The following is a 14,390-nucleotide window of genomic DNA, read 5'->3' as shown; positions in this document are numbered from 1 at the left end:
AAGCCACAATAAAAGTATTTTGATATTTTAAAACCAAATGCATTCTTTATACTGATTAAAACTAGAAGGAAATGGGAAAAATGATTTGCATGATCTTCCACTAAAGGTACTTCTTACACAGTGAGAAGGGTGAGCATCACCTGACCTTAAAAATAATCTTGAAAATCCCAGCAGTTTTCCATAAAGAACATATTACTTATACTGTACCATATCCCCCAAATCCAAAACAGCCATCTCCAGCACCAGAAAAGATCACTTGGTCAGGCAGTAGTTAAGTAGCTGGCTCATGTTTGGGAGCCAAATTGTGTGGGAAAAAAACTACTTTGGTTGAATACAAATATTTGAATTTGCATAAGTTAAATGTAATGCCTGTGTGACTCCACTGTATTTGAGGTCTTTCAAAGGACGTGTTAATCTTTATCGTATCAACATTGCAACCCACAATGGCAATGTCCTTTCTTCACTCCTTGAACTAGATGGTTCTTTAGGTGTCTCCTCAGCCACACACCCCTTTCTCTGAGAATGCACATTCCCCAACCAGGTTTACCCTACCTACTGCTGCTCTCTTGGCCACACCTGACTGGCTGATCAGTAGATATTCTACCCAAGCCAGACCAATCAGGTTTCTCTTCTAACCCAAGCTGGGCCAATCAGCACCTGTGCCCTTGATATTTGGAAGTGGGACACGGAGTTACCACACAGGTCATTAAGGGTCCGGAGCTGAAAGTCTTGATGCAGTTCCCAGCTGGGGTGGCCATTTCTCCCACTGTGTTTGGAGAAACAAAGCCAGTCTTAGAAAGACATGGCCAGGATAGATAAGCAACAGGTAGAGACAAGAAACCAAGACCCAGGGAATTCCCTGGCAGTCCGCCCTGCCCTTTCACTGCCAAGGGCCCGGACTCAATCCCTGGTCAGTTAGCTAGGATCGCATAAGCCACACCGTGTGGCAAAGAAAAAAAAAAGAAGAAGAAGAAACCAAGACGACCCCCAGAGAGACAGTGCATCAGACACTACAAGCCCCTTAGTCATTGCCTCCCTCTACTGTATAAGCAGCACGCGAAATGCCCTCATTTCCCAGCCTCCCTTGCAGCTAGACCTGGCTGTGTTGTTCAGTTCTGGCCAGTGACATGCAGGTGAAGGCCCTGGGCAGGGCTTCCCTTCTGGAATTAAAGACAAGGCTTTGCTAGGAGAAAGTTTTTCTCTTTGTCCCTTTGCATTGTCTCCTTTTCCTCTCCTGGAGCTCAGTCTTGGAGCTGGAACAGCCATGTTGGGGATCACCAGGTAACAAGCAAGAGACCAAAGCCCACCTCAAAGGACAGTGGAGTGGAAAGACATGAAAAGCCTGGGTGGGAGCCTAGTGGCATCACTGTGCTCTGCACTGTACCTCAACTGCCTACCTCTGTACATCCTGTTGTATAAATAAATCAATCCTATCAGTTTCAGCCACTGTAGTCAGATGTACCTGTTTGTGCTGTGGAGCCAACCACTCAAAAGTTAGTGACTTAAAATGGCAACTATTAGTTCTCATGATTCCAGGCGTCAAGCTGGCCCCTTGTACTGGTCTGGTTGGTTTGGCTGGGGCTAGTTTAGGGTGGCTTCGTGTACATGCCTGCCTGGTCATTGCCAGGCAAGCTGGGTTAGGACAGTGGTTCTCAACTGGGGGCGATTTTGCCACCCAGGGGTCATTGGGCAATGTCTGGACACACTTTGGTTGTTAAACTGGGGTGGGGGTGATCCTATCATCTCGGGGTAGAGGCCAGGGATGCTGCTAAACATCCTGCAGTGCACAGAACAGCTGCCCACAACCAAGACTTATTTGATCCAATATGTCAATAGTACCGAGAATGAGAAACCCTGGTCTAGAAAGGCCTCAGCTGGGACGTCTGATTCTGCCCGGTGTGGTCCCTCATCACCCAGCAGGCCAGACCAGGCCACGTGTGGTGGGTACAGGTTTCCAAGAGCAACAGGAGAGAGAAAGCCCCAAAGCACACTTTTCAAGTCTCCACCTGCCATGTGTTTGCCAACATCTCATCAGACAAAGCAAGCCACATGGCTAGAGTTCATTTGGGAGGGGCTCCAAATTTTTACCATCTACCCACATCCAGGTTTCTGTTATTTAAAGCTGAAGGCAGCGCGCGCCCAGAGCGTTAACGGGCGGGGGCGGGGGTGTGGAGTTGGGAGGTCAACTGGGCCTCCTGGTAGCCTCCCTGAGTTCAACCAATCCAGTGAGGAGAAGCCGTGGGCGGGGCGAGCTCCGCTGCCAGAGCGGCGTGAAAAATTTCCCAAGGCAGAGCGAAAACCTTTCCTGAGCCACTGAGCATGCCCGCTGGTGAAAGGTCCAGCCCAACTTTCACCACATCCCAGACTCCAGAGAGACTTTTCTGAAACCCAGAGAATTGACCATGTCCTCAAGCAGCTTAAAAATCTTCCATGGCTCCCCCATGCCTCCTCAGGAAAAAAAGATCACACTTCAGTGGGTTTTTTATGCTTCATCCTCAACCAATTTCTTCAGCCACGTCTCCCACTACTTTTTCAAGAACTCTTTTGCTCCACGGATGTTGAAAACTTGCAGCTTCTCATACATACCATGTTCTCTGTGCACACAGGTTCACCTACCTGCGATTCTCTGCCCAGGCCCTCTCTACCAGGATAATTGCATCTGTGCTTTCTAGGTCTATGAAGACAGTCATGCTTCATCCCTCTGGCATAGCTCTTCTTTTTTTTTGCATCTTTGTTGGAGTGTAGTTGCTTTACAATGGTGTGTTGGTTTCTGCTTTGTGGCAGGGTGAATCAGTTATGCATGTGCATGTGTTCCCATGTCTCTTCCCTCTTGCGTCCCTCCCGCCCTCCCTGTCCCAACCCTCTAGGTGGTCACGGGGCACCCAGCTGATCTCCCTGTGCTATGCGGCTGCTTCCCACTAGCTATCTATTTTATGTTTGCTGGTTTATATGTGTCCATGGCATAGCTCTTCTTATTCTGTGTTGTGAATATACTCTATGTGCTCACATGTCTTATCTTCACTAGAATGTGAGCTACTTGAGGGCAGGGGTCTTGGCATATTTTATACCTGTATGGAACTCTAAGACCTAGCAGGGTGCCTGGCACAGGATAGACACTCAATAATTGCTTATTGAATAAATGAATGGATTATGAGCTCCATGAAGGAAAAAAAAAAAAAAAGCTGAAGGCATTCCAACTGATGCAGAAAGTTGCCCTGATTCCTGATGACTTTCTGGTTCTTGGTTTCTTTCCTTGGAAAGGCCCATTCCAATGCCTGCCCTTGGGTTCCACTAGGACTTTTTGTATCACTCAAGATTCTCTGGTTGCAACCAACAGAAATCTCCTGTGGCTAACTTAAAGAGAAAAGGAGTTTACTGAAAGGAAATGCGGAAGGTTAGAGAATCAACGGGCAAGCAAAGCGGAGGAGTCTGGACAGGCAGGAGCCATCTTTTCTTCCCCGTAGATGTCCCCTTTTTTGCTTCAGCCGGTTTGAGTTTCTGTTATTTGCAACCAAAATGGCATTTACTAAGACGCTCTGCACAGCCCCAACTGGTAGCTCTTTGAAGCTACCAGCGACCTTTCTTTCCCCTGACGTTGTACCAAGGGACAGCAAGGTACCTGCAGTCCCCCCACCAGAACTCCCAATTTTCTGATCCCCCAAGAAGCTAAGCCAAACAACTTCCTTCCACCCTTGGCAATGGGGGCCCATTTGGATTCGTGACTTTGCAGATAAGGTGCCCTTCTCCAGCAACTTGGCAGAGCCAGCAGTGCCTGCTGTTGTGGAAAGTGGGGTCATGAAGTGTCTACGGAAGAAAACAGCTTCCCCTGGATCCATGTTGCAAAGTGTGTTCCTGGTAAGTGGAGTGGTTTCCAATTTTTTAGCGTCTTAGGAATGAAAGCATTACACTAACGATGAGAGGAAACCCAAAATCTGCTAATGCATTTATTTTTTTATTATTATTATTATTTTTAAAATTTATGGCTGCATTGGGTCTTCGTTGCTGCGCCCGGGCTTTCTCTAGTTGTGTCGAGCAGGGGCTACTCTTTGTTGCGTTGTGCAGGCTTCTCATTCCATGGCCTTCTCTTGTTGCGGAGCACAGGCTCTAGGCATGGAGGCTTCAGTAGTTGTGGCTCGCAGGCTCAGTAGTTGTGGCGCACGGGCTTAGTTGCTCCGCGGCATGTGGGATCTTCCTGGACCAGGGCTCGAGCCTGTGTCCCCTGCATTGGCAGGCGGTTTCTTAACCACTGCACCACCAGGGAAGCCCCTCATTTACTCTTAATGCTTCCCCCTGTTGAGGAAAAACAGGAGGAAAAAAGAAAGGGCGGGGCTTCCTTGGATGCCAGCAGCCACCAGAGCTGGAAGAGGCAAGGGATGGACTCCTCCCTAGAGCATCCAAGGGAGTTTGGTCCTTCTGAAAAACCTTGATTGCAGCCCAGCTGATGCTGATTTGGGGCTTCCAGCCCCCAGACCCATGAGAGAATACGTTTGTTGTTTTAGGCCACTAAGCTTGTGGGAATTCATCACTGTGTTTAGCAAACCAACACGGGGCTCAATCTTCAACTCATTAGAGACCAGCCCCCCACTTTGATCTGAACACTTCTGGACTCTTCCTATACGGCAGGAGTGCTGTGGGAATTGCACAAAGGACCTTAGTTGTTTTGTATGTGTGGAAACAATCAAGTAGAAAATTATTCACGTTGTTCAGAGAATAGCTCATGGATGTTTAGTACGTAAACTATGGAGCATGGATGCACCTCCGTCTAAAAGGAAGGCAGGGAGAATGTTAGCTGGGAATGGTAGCAATAGGCTGGAGCCCTGAATAGTGCCTAGGAAGACAAGGAAGTTATCTGCAAGAGTAAATTAAAACCAAAGCAGGAGGTCACTTTCACCTCAAAATTCCCGAAGGCACACTCATCCTGCTTGTTCACTGGTTCAGACTTCTCAGAGCTCTCTCTCTTTTCACTACAGAAAAAGCTAAAAAGGTAAAAACCAGAAGAAAGACCCTGGCCCTTCCTTTCCTCTCCGCCGTGTTTTTGTTCTTAGACTAAATATAAGAAAGGCAGAGACAGGGGAGAAAAATCAAAAGCCACCCACCTCACCTGTTCTTGGGCCCTAACTGGCCCCAGGGCTATGAAAGAGCAAAGAAAATTCCCCCAGCACTCCCACCCCACCCAAAAGGAGGAATCTCAGCAGCCATATTGGTGCCATGTGACCTCCACCCTCTCAAGTCACAGCTGATAGTTATGTGTTCACCTGACCCAGGAGAACCAATCAGAAGCTGGGCTGGGCTAGGTTCATCTCTCCCAGGTCCTGGGTTGGGCAATGTGGTATCAGGGATTAAGGGGCCACAGGTGAGTGAAGCAGGGGACGTACCTCAGCACAGAGAGAAGGTGACTGCTGAAAGAGGCCGACATGAAGATGAGACCTCAGACATAGCTGTGTCCTGATGACTTTCTGGTCTTTGGTCCTGATGCCTTGGAAAGCCCAGCTGTACTTCTGCCCCTGGGTTCCACAAGAAATGCTGTGTCCTCCCAATAAATTCCCCTTTTAAGGTCGGATCCTAAATGTAGTCCATGTCCTTGAAGGCGGGCCCTGCCTTTGCATCATATCAGGCAGTGCTGGGCCCACAGTGGATACTCCACCTGGTCTCAATTTTGATTTTCACTTTTCTCAGACCAGTTACAGTTCTGAAAAGGGGAGCCACAAGCAGATGATTGAGATAAAAGATCGTGTTGGAGCACAACTGTGACTGCAGTGCAGAGCGCTGCCTGGTGTGTGTGTGCAGCTAAGTCAGCTGCATCCACCCACAGATAAGTATGGAGCTCCACAGATATGTGCCAGGGTACTGTTCTGGGTTCTGGGGATAAAGCATGAAGCCCCTCTCTCCATGGGAAGGGTCCTTGCTTGAACAGTGTTTCCCAAAGTGGGTCCCGTGGCCTTGGGTGACAATGACCATGGTCATTTTGGACTGGCTACTTGCCCTGGATCTAATCAACTTGAAAGCCACCAGGGAGCCACGTGCACAGAGAAAGCTGGTCTGCAAGAGGAGACTCATGAAGCAGAGGTTCACGGAGAAAACAGTCCTTCATAGAAAGAGATAGTTCTGGGCTCTCCTTAGCCTGGCCTCACTCACTGTCCTATAGGATGCCCCAGGCTACTTTCAATAAAGTCCTATCTTATGCTTAAACGAGTTGCAGTGGGTTTCTGTTGCTTGATGCCAAATGTTCTGAGACGCCTTGGCTCTGGATGAACATGTGTGAGATGGGAAATCTAAACTAAACCCACAACTGTGGAGCAAAACTGAAAATGGGACACAGCCTTATCCCTGGAAATGGATGGATCAATCAAACCACAGGCCATAAATGGGCAGTACACGAAGAGCCCTTCTGAGGATTACTGGTCTCATTTGTTGCCTTAAGGGCCCTGGCCAGGCCCATTTAGCTCCTAGGACAAATTGTGCTGAGTATTTAAGTGTGGAGGTACAAAAGGACAGCCCCTGTTCTGTATGCAAGCACAGAGGGCGAGAGATGGGCTTTCAACTGGGGAGGACTTTGTTTTAATCCAAGCACTGCTGCTTCCTAGAAGGATGATCGTGAGCAAATAATTGGATCCCTCTGAGCCTTCCTCTCTACACCAGCAAAATGGAGTTTCCTAATTTTTTTTTGTGTGTGTGTGTGGTATGCAGGCCTCTCACTGTTGTGGTCTCTCCTGTTGTGGAGCGCTGGCTCCAGATGCGCAGGTCCAGCAGCCATGGCTCATGGGACCAGCCGTTCCGTGGCATGTGGGATCCTCCCGGACTGGGGCACCTGTATTTCCTCTTAATAACAACCACACTGGCGTTTAAGTGAGCCTGGCTAGGCTTACAAATGCACACATAAAGATTACCAACTACCTTCCACAGAGATGGAAGAGGGAAGCTGAAGCTAAAACACCCTGTGAGGGCTTCCCTGGTGGCGCAGTGGTTGAGAGTCCGCCTGCCGATGCAGGGGACACGGGTTCGTGCCCTGGTCCAAAAAGATCCCACATGCCGCAGATTGGCTGGGTCTGTGGGCCATGTCCACTGAGCCTGTGCGTCCGGAGCCTGTGCTCCGCAATGGGAGAGGCCACAACAGTGAGAGGCCCGCGAACCGCAAAAAAAAAAAACAAACAAAAAAACCCCAAACCAAAACAAAAAAAACACCCCGTGGGTAGTCAGAGGAGAGGACGGTCACAGCTCATCCCCCTGAGCCGTGTGCCAGGCATGATCTGAGCACTTGTACACATGCTTACTTATTAAAATACTTCTAACAATCCTATCAGGTTGGGACTACCATCACCCTGCGTACAGACTGAACAAAAGGAAACAGAATATGGTGTCCTCCTTGTGTTCACAAAGCCCGTTAACTGGCAGAGACAGGACTTGAAGGCCACAGTCCGGCTCCCGAGTCCATGCCATGCTTTACAGCCTCCAACTTCTCACGCTCATTCCTAGAGCCACCTGGGAAGGAGGAACCAGGCAACTAAAGACTGGGTTTGAATCAGACTCCACGTCTGACCAGCCACGTGATCCCGAGCAGGGGGCCTCGCCTCTCTGAGTCTCAACCTGGCTCCCTTAATGGGAACGTCAGCCTTCAGCAACGCTGTGACGAGTAACAGCGTAGCATGTGTGAAGGGGCTCTGTAAACTCTGGAGTGTTCTGTGAGGTATAAACTACCCTCTATTCTCATTAGAGGGAATTCATTTCATAACCTGCTCCTGGCTCTTGAACTTTGCTGTGCATCCAGTCAGTGCTGGATGATCTGGAACCAACAGCTGGTCTATTTATGGCTGAAAACCCACAGGTCATAGGAAGACAGCAGCACCGGAGCCCCTGGGTGGCCACAAAGATAAGGTCCATGTCTCGAGGACCGATGACATGGTGGTCACTGAAGGAACAGGCCCCCTCCTGCCCCTTCCACTAGTGACAACTGAAAACTTTGGTTTCCCCAACACCCCGATCCAAGATCAACCCGACTCTTTGCCCAATGTTGGAGAAGTACCGGCGTGTCCTGCAGGCCTGGCTGGCCCCCTCTGACTGTGTGTTGCCTCCTTCCACAGATCAGTGCCCTACAGCAAGGCTACAACCAGGTGCTGTGCCAGACCCTGTCTGAGAGAAACTTAGAAATCACCTCCCTGAAGCACGAGGCCGAGAACTTAAGGAGGGAGACCGCCATTACGTCAGGTGAGGCCCTTCTGCATTCAGGCCTCAGAGCTTTTGCCCTCCCCCTGCAGACATCACCAGTCAACCAGCACACCTGTGCCCGTGACCTGGGTGCAGCCTCAGGGATCACCCGTGTCGGTGCATTAGAGTTCTCCCTCAGTGGAGGTTTCTTGCCGCCCAGTTCCGAGGGCAGGGCCTGGTAAATATTTGAGAGAATGGTATCTCTTGGCTACAAGGTCTCCTGAGCACTGGCCCCACCAGGGAGAACACAGGTCGCCTTGTGGCTTGGGTGGTTCCACAAAGCAGCCTGAGTGCAAACTAGAGCGTGGACAAAATGGGGTCACTCCTTTAAGGCACCCATGGTCTCACCCATTTCAGCCGAGTGCACTTGGGCCCAAGGGAAACCATTTTCTAATTTGATCAGAGGTGGTTACCTGACAAAGGGCCTGGGTTGGGAGAGGGGCAGCCAACGCACAGCTGTGGCTGAGCTTTGATTCCCTGGATTCCTTCATTGCTTCAACATGTTTCTTGAGCTCCTACTAGGTGTCAGGCCCCATTCCAGGCTCCGGGGAGGGAGAGCCAAGCAAGACAGTCAGATTCCTGTACTCACAGATTCGGGAGGGGGTGACAGACAATAAAAGTAAACGGATGAATAAACAAGCCCACTTCAGAGAGCAGTGGTGCTGTGGAGAAAATAAACTGTGTGTCGTGGTGGCCAGCGCCTCAAGCGGGGAGGCCAAGGGGGACCAGCTTAGTGGGTGTGCAACCATGGAACTCAGGTGGGACTTGAACCCGTGGGCTGGGACTCGAACCCAGTCAGAACCCACTATCTTTTAATCGAGATCACGCATGTGGTCTCGGGACTTAATAAAGCTCAGGTTCTTTATGTCTCATGCAGAAAGAATTCAGTGAGAGACAAAGTAAGAAGTGGATTTCTTTAGAGAGAAACACACTCCACAGACAGAGTGTGGGCCATCTCAGAAGGCTAGAGGCCCCTAAATATGGGGTGGTTAGTTTTTACGGGGTGGGTAATTTTATTGGCTAATGAGTGGGAGGATTGTGACAACTCTAATATTTTGGGGAAGGGGCGGGGATTTCCAGGAATTGGGCCACCACCCACTTTTTTTTTTTTCCTGTACACGGGCCTCTCGCTGCTGTGGCCTCTCCCGTTGCGGAGCCCTGGCTCCGGACGCACAGGCTCAGTGGCCATGGCTCATGGGCCCAGTCGCTCCGCGGCATGTGGGATCTTCCCGGACAGGGGCACGAACCCGTGTCCCCTGAATCGGCAGGCGGACTCTCAACCACCGCGCCACCAGGGAAGCCCCACCACCCACTTTTTGACCTTTATGGTCAGCCTCGGAACTGTCCTGGTACTGGTGGGTGTGTCATTTCGCTCATGTATTACAATGAGTCTGTAATGAGGCTCCAGTCCCCCTGGAAGTCGTATCTTACGCCCCCTTGGACCTAGCTGATTCTAACCAGTTTATGTTGTATCCTCCACGGCTATGTCCTTCTTTTAGAGAGGACCTGTTTCACGTGAGCAAGGACAAGCCAAGGGCAAGAGAGGCTGCATGGAGTGAACAGGGGATTGTGGGGCTGGGCAGGGTCGGGAGGTCTGGGTTTTTATTCCAAGGGTGTTGGGAATCCAGTGGAGGTTTTTAAGCAGAAACTGACATGCCTAGAGACCTGAAGAGGATGGGACCACTCACAGACGAGGGGAGGGAGAGAAGCAGGTGACAGGGAGGAGGCAGTGAGCCTCGGAGGGGCACATCACTCTGAAAGCAGCCAGCGCGTAACAGGAAACATGCCCACAGCTGTAGAAGCCAGACATAGCATTGAGTCGCACGTGAATCCCCATCTCTGTATGAATCCGTGCTTTTCTTCTGCCTCACTCTGCAACTTAATCACACCCAGCCCCACCCCCTGCTGCCCCCAGGTCTCTGCTTATGCTCCTCCCTCACTTGGGATGTCCTCAGATATTTTCTGAGCACCTCCCCCAGGCTAGGTGCTGTTCTGGGCACCAGGAATGGAAGGATGAACTCGCTGGTCCTCACCTTCCTCCCGTATGTCGGCCAGTGAAACCTCATCCAAGCATCAAGCCTGTCTCAGATCCCACCTTCTCCGATCAGGGAGTCGGACAGACCTGGGTTGGGATAACGCTTGAGATGGGCTGGACCCATTCAAAGTGTGGCAAGCCCCAGAGGGATTTCCAAGTAACTGAACTGTGTCCTGGAGGCAAAGCTCATTTTTAAACTGAAATTCTGGAGCATTTTGTGCTTTATTTCATAGACATTCTTGATTGATACCTACCACTAAAACTGGGCCTGATGTTCTTTCAAGAAAAGAACCGTAGGAGATAACCCAATACCACTGCATTTATGCACCCTTCTTCCCACTTTTATTCAAAATGATACTACAATGCAAGAGGGAAGAGATATGGGGAGATATGTATATGCATAACTGATTCACTTGGTTATAAAGCAGAAACTAACACACCATTGTAAAGCAATTATACTCCAATAAAGATGTTTAAAAAAAATGATACTACAGTAATGGAGTAGTTATCTATTGCTGCATAACAAGTTACCCCAAAATGTAATGGATAAAACCCCAACCAATATTTATGATCTCCCCCAGTTTCTGTAGTTCAGGAATTTGAGCGGGGGGTGACTTAGTTCTCATGAGTTGCAGCCAAGATGTCGGCTGGGGCATCAGTCATGTCATCTAAAGCCTCAGGGGGAGCCGGAGGATCCCCCTTCCGAATGGCTGCTCATGTGGCTATTGGCTGGAGGCCTTAGTCCCTGAGCACACATGCTTCTCTCTTGGGCTGCTTGAGTGTCCTCACAACACAGCAGTTGGCTTCCCCCAGAGTGAGTGATTCAAGAGGGAGCAAAGAGGAGGCCACAGTGTCTTTTATGACTCAGCCTGAGAGGAAACAGTTCGTCATTTCCACAGTATCATATTGGTTACCCATGGCAGCCCTATTCAGGGTGGGAGGGGCTACACAGGGCATGAATTCTAGGCGGCAGGGATCATTGGGGCCATTTTGGAAGCTGGCTGCCGAGAATAATAATAGGCGCCATGGAACAAACATAATTTAGCCACTTTGTGTTCTTGGGACATACCGTCTCATTTGACCCTTACAATAAATCTGTGTGGGACAGACAGTGGGAGGTGAAATAGCTTGTCCAAGACCATGAAGCTAATAAGTGGTAGAGAGGGGTCCAAACTCAGAGGACTGTGAAACCAACCACCCCATCAATAGCGTCCAGCAGTGCCCTCTGCCACACGCCCGTCTCCTGGCCTCTGGAGAAGAATTCCTGGACCTTCCCTGTGCTGGGCCTTTGTTCCCCAGGCCCATGGTGTGGCCTCTCCTCCCAGCTTTGCCTGGCCTGTGCTCACAAGGGGCCCCCAAAGGTTTCTCCTCTCGCTGGTGCTGACTGCCCCTCATTCTCACTGAAGCCTCAAACCCTGTTCCGTGGACTTTGCTCTCATTCCCATTCCTGCTCTGGGACCCTTGGAAAAAGCCTCCCCAGTTCTAGGCGGGCACCGGTGGTGGCCCAGGCTTGGAAGGTCTTGTCCGAACATTGGCTGACAGCCATGGTGTTGCCAACAATCCTTCCTGCCTCTTTGACCTCCATGAGTCTTTTGTTTTGGTTTGGTTTGGTTCTTTTACAGAGATGGTGTCATCTTTGCAAAGAGACGTGTTAGTAAAGGATGGTCAAGTTCAACAACTACAACAGGAGGTGAATCAACTGAAAAGTGAGAACAAAGAAAAGGATCACCAGCTCGAAGCCCTCAGCTCCAGAGTGAGTGTCGGGTCATCAGCAAATTGTAGCTGTGAAAAGCAGACACAGTGGAGTCACATGACACACGGTGGTGAGATGAGGCCAGTGCCCAAGGACCCAGGGAGGGTAGCTGCTGGGCAGGTGGCCAACTTCTCTGAAGCCTTTCAAAGAACAGCATGTATGTGGCTCAGAATAAGCATAATATATTTTCAAATCCAGCAAACATTTTCTAACCCCTATTATAAATGAGTTTGTTTAATCCCAGCAACAAACACACCTATGAGCATATACTGCCATTGCAAAGTTTAATATTAAGCAGAATACGATCTCTCTGTGAGCAAGGATGGCAGAATACGATCTCTCTGTGAGCAAGGATGACCACACGGCTGCATCGTGGTCCCAGCACCACTGGTTCTCATAATTGTCTTCAAAGCAGAACGTTTGAAGGTCCAGATGCAAACACGCAGACTCTCATTTCTTCCTTAGACTTTAGTGTGTAGAATGTCTCTATGGAAGATGAACGTGGTAGGCAAGCAAAGAGCTTTTTACATGTAACTTTGACTATTTGCAAATCTTGCCTTCAATGCTAACTTTAGAATCCTGACTCTATAGGATAAGATTTCTCAGTATTTGCATGATGTGCCTGTTTCTGTGAGTCAAGGTAAAACCTCAAAGCTTTCATCTCAGGTGGCAACTCAGAGATTCCCAGAGGCTACCCGATAGCTAGGTCTGCATGGGGGTGGGATGAGAACAGATCTTGAGGTTCCAAGGAAAAGGCACAGTAGGTAATACCTGGTACGTAGTACCATACCCAGTTTGGAACTGGTGAAAGGCACTGCATGAGCTTTGGGATCAAACAGACCAGGGTCCAATCCCAGAGCTTTCTTTTATTGTAACTTATTTGGCCTCCATTTCCCCATCTGTGAAATGGGGATGACAAAATCGTTTTCTGAGAAGTGGGGGGCTGGTTTTCGTTGTGCTCTTCTGCCTCTGCCCGAGGTTGGCTGCCTGGCCAAGCCCTCTGCATTCGTTTCTCCCAAGCAGACTGTCTTCCCAGGCATGTGCTATAGCTGTTTTATGTATGTGTGTGTGTGTGTGTGTGTGTGTGTGTGTGTGTGTGTGTGTGTGTTGGGGACGGGAAGGGGATGCAGAGCTGGTGCTAAGTAGAAGGAATCTGCAAAGACAGCACCTGCTTGGCTCTTCTACCTCCTGAAGTGCATTTGGATGATTTATGTCCCCGTTTCCCCTTCCTCATTGACCTTGGAGTGAGGTCCCTTCTCCTCTAGACTGTGCTGGCCAGTAGCACAAGGGCTCGTCACCACCAAGGGTACTGCTCTTGTGAACATTTGAGATGCCTTTTTTTTTAATGACATACATCATGTGTGTTAATTTTAGAAAAATAAGTAGATGACATTGAGAAGAAAAAATAAAAAGAGAGGAGAGGAAATGCTACCTTGAGAAATCAGTGTTAATATTTTCATGTCTGTTTTTCCAGTCTTGTTTCTATATATTGCCTAGAAATCAATCAATCAATCATTTTATAGTGAATTTATACTATGCACATTTTTTAAATTTTTAAATACTTATTATTTTCCCATTCTAATAAATCAACGCTCTTATCATTCGTCTTAAAAGCTACATACTTTCTCCTGGATGTACCCAGTGTTATAAAGTGGTCTGCTGTTCTAAACAACACTTGGGTTGTTTCCTCTTTTTTTTTTTTTTCTTCCACTGTTACTGACAATTCTGTGAAGAGCATCCTTGAAACTACAAATTTACTTATTTCTCCAGTCATTGTCCTTAAGGTACATTCCTAAAGTGGGAATTGCTGGGTCAAAAGAAGGCACATCCATCCTTATGCCCTTAATGCCTGTTGCCAAGCCGCCCTCGGGCAAGACAGCTCCGTTTTCCCCTCCACACCAGTCAGGGCAGTTGTGTCTTTGAGATGCAACCTGCACAAAAGCCCTAAGATGGACCCCAGCTCACTGGCTCGGCCCCCTCCACCCTCACCGGTCACAGCGTGAAAACATCCCAATTCCTTCACCCTAAGTACCCAGACTCTACAAAGCTGGATTTCGCCTGCAGTGAAGTTTGCTGGCTCTTGAAGAGGAATTTAGATGCTCTATTCCTCAGAACTCATGAGAGGGGTGAACTGGGAATGACTGCAGGATCCCGTGCTCCCATCACACAAATGGTCTCGCCTCTCAGAATTCAGAGGTGTGATTGGGTTATACAGCAGGAAACACTCCTGGGCGTGAACACAGGTACTGGGAACCCCTGCCAAGCCCCCGTGGCCTTGTCCTTTTTCTCCACAGTGCTCAGTGCTGAAAGAAGAGTTACAGAAGGAAGATGCCCAGAAGGAGAAGTGGGAAGCCCAAGAGAAAGAGTTAAAACTCTGCAAAACCGTGCGTTGAACCTCCT

The sequence above is a fragment of the Mesoplodon bidens genome (assembly GCF_964165515.1).
Source record: "Mesoplodon bidens genome assembly, contig: HAP1_SCAFFOLD_116, whole genome shotgun sequence".
NCBI lineage: Eukaryota > Metazoa > Chordata > Mammalia > Artiodactyla > Ziphiidae > Mesoplodon > Mesoplodon bidens.
Note: the sequence above shows the minus strand (reverse complement) of the source record.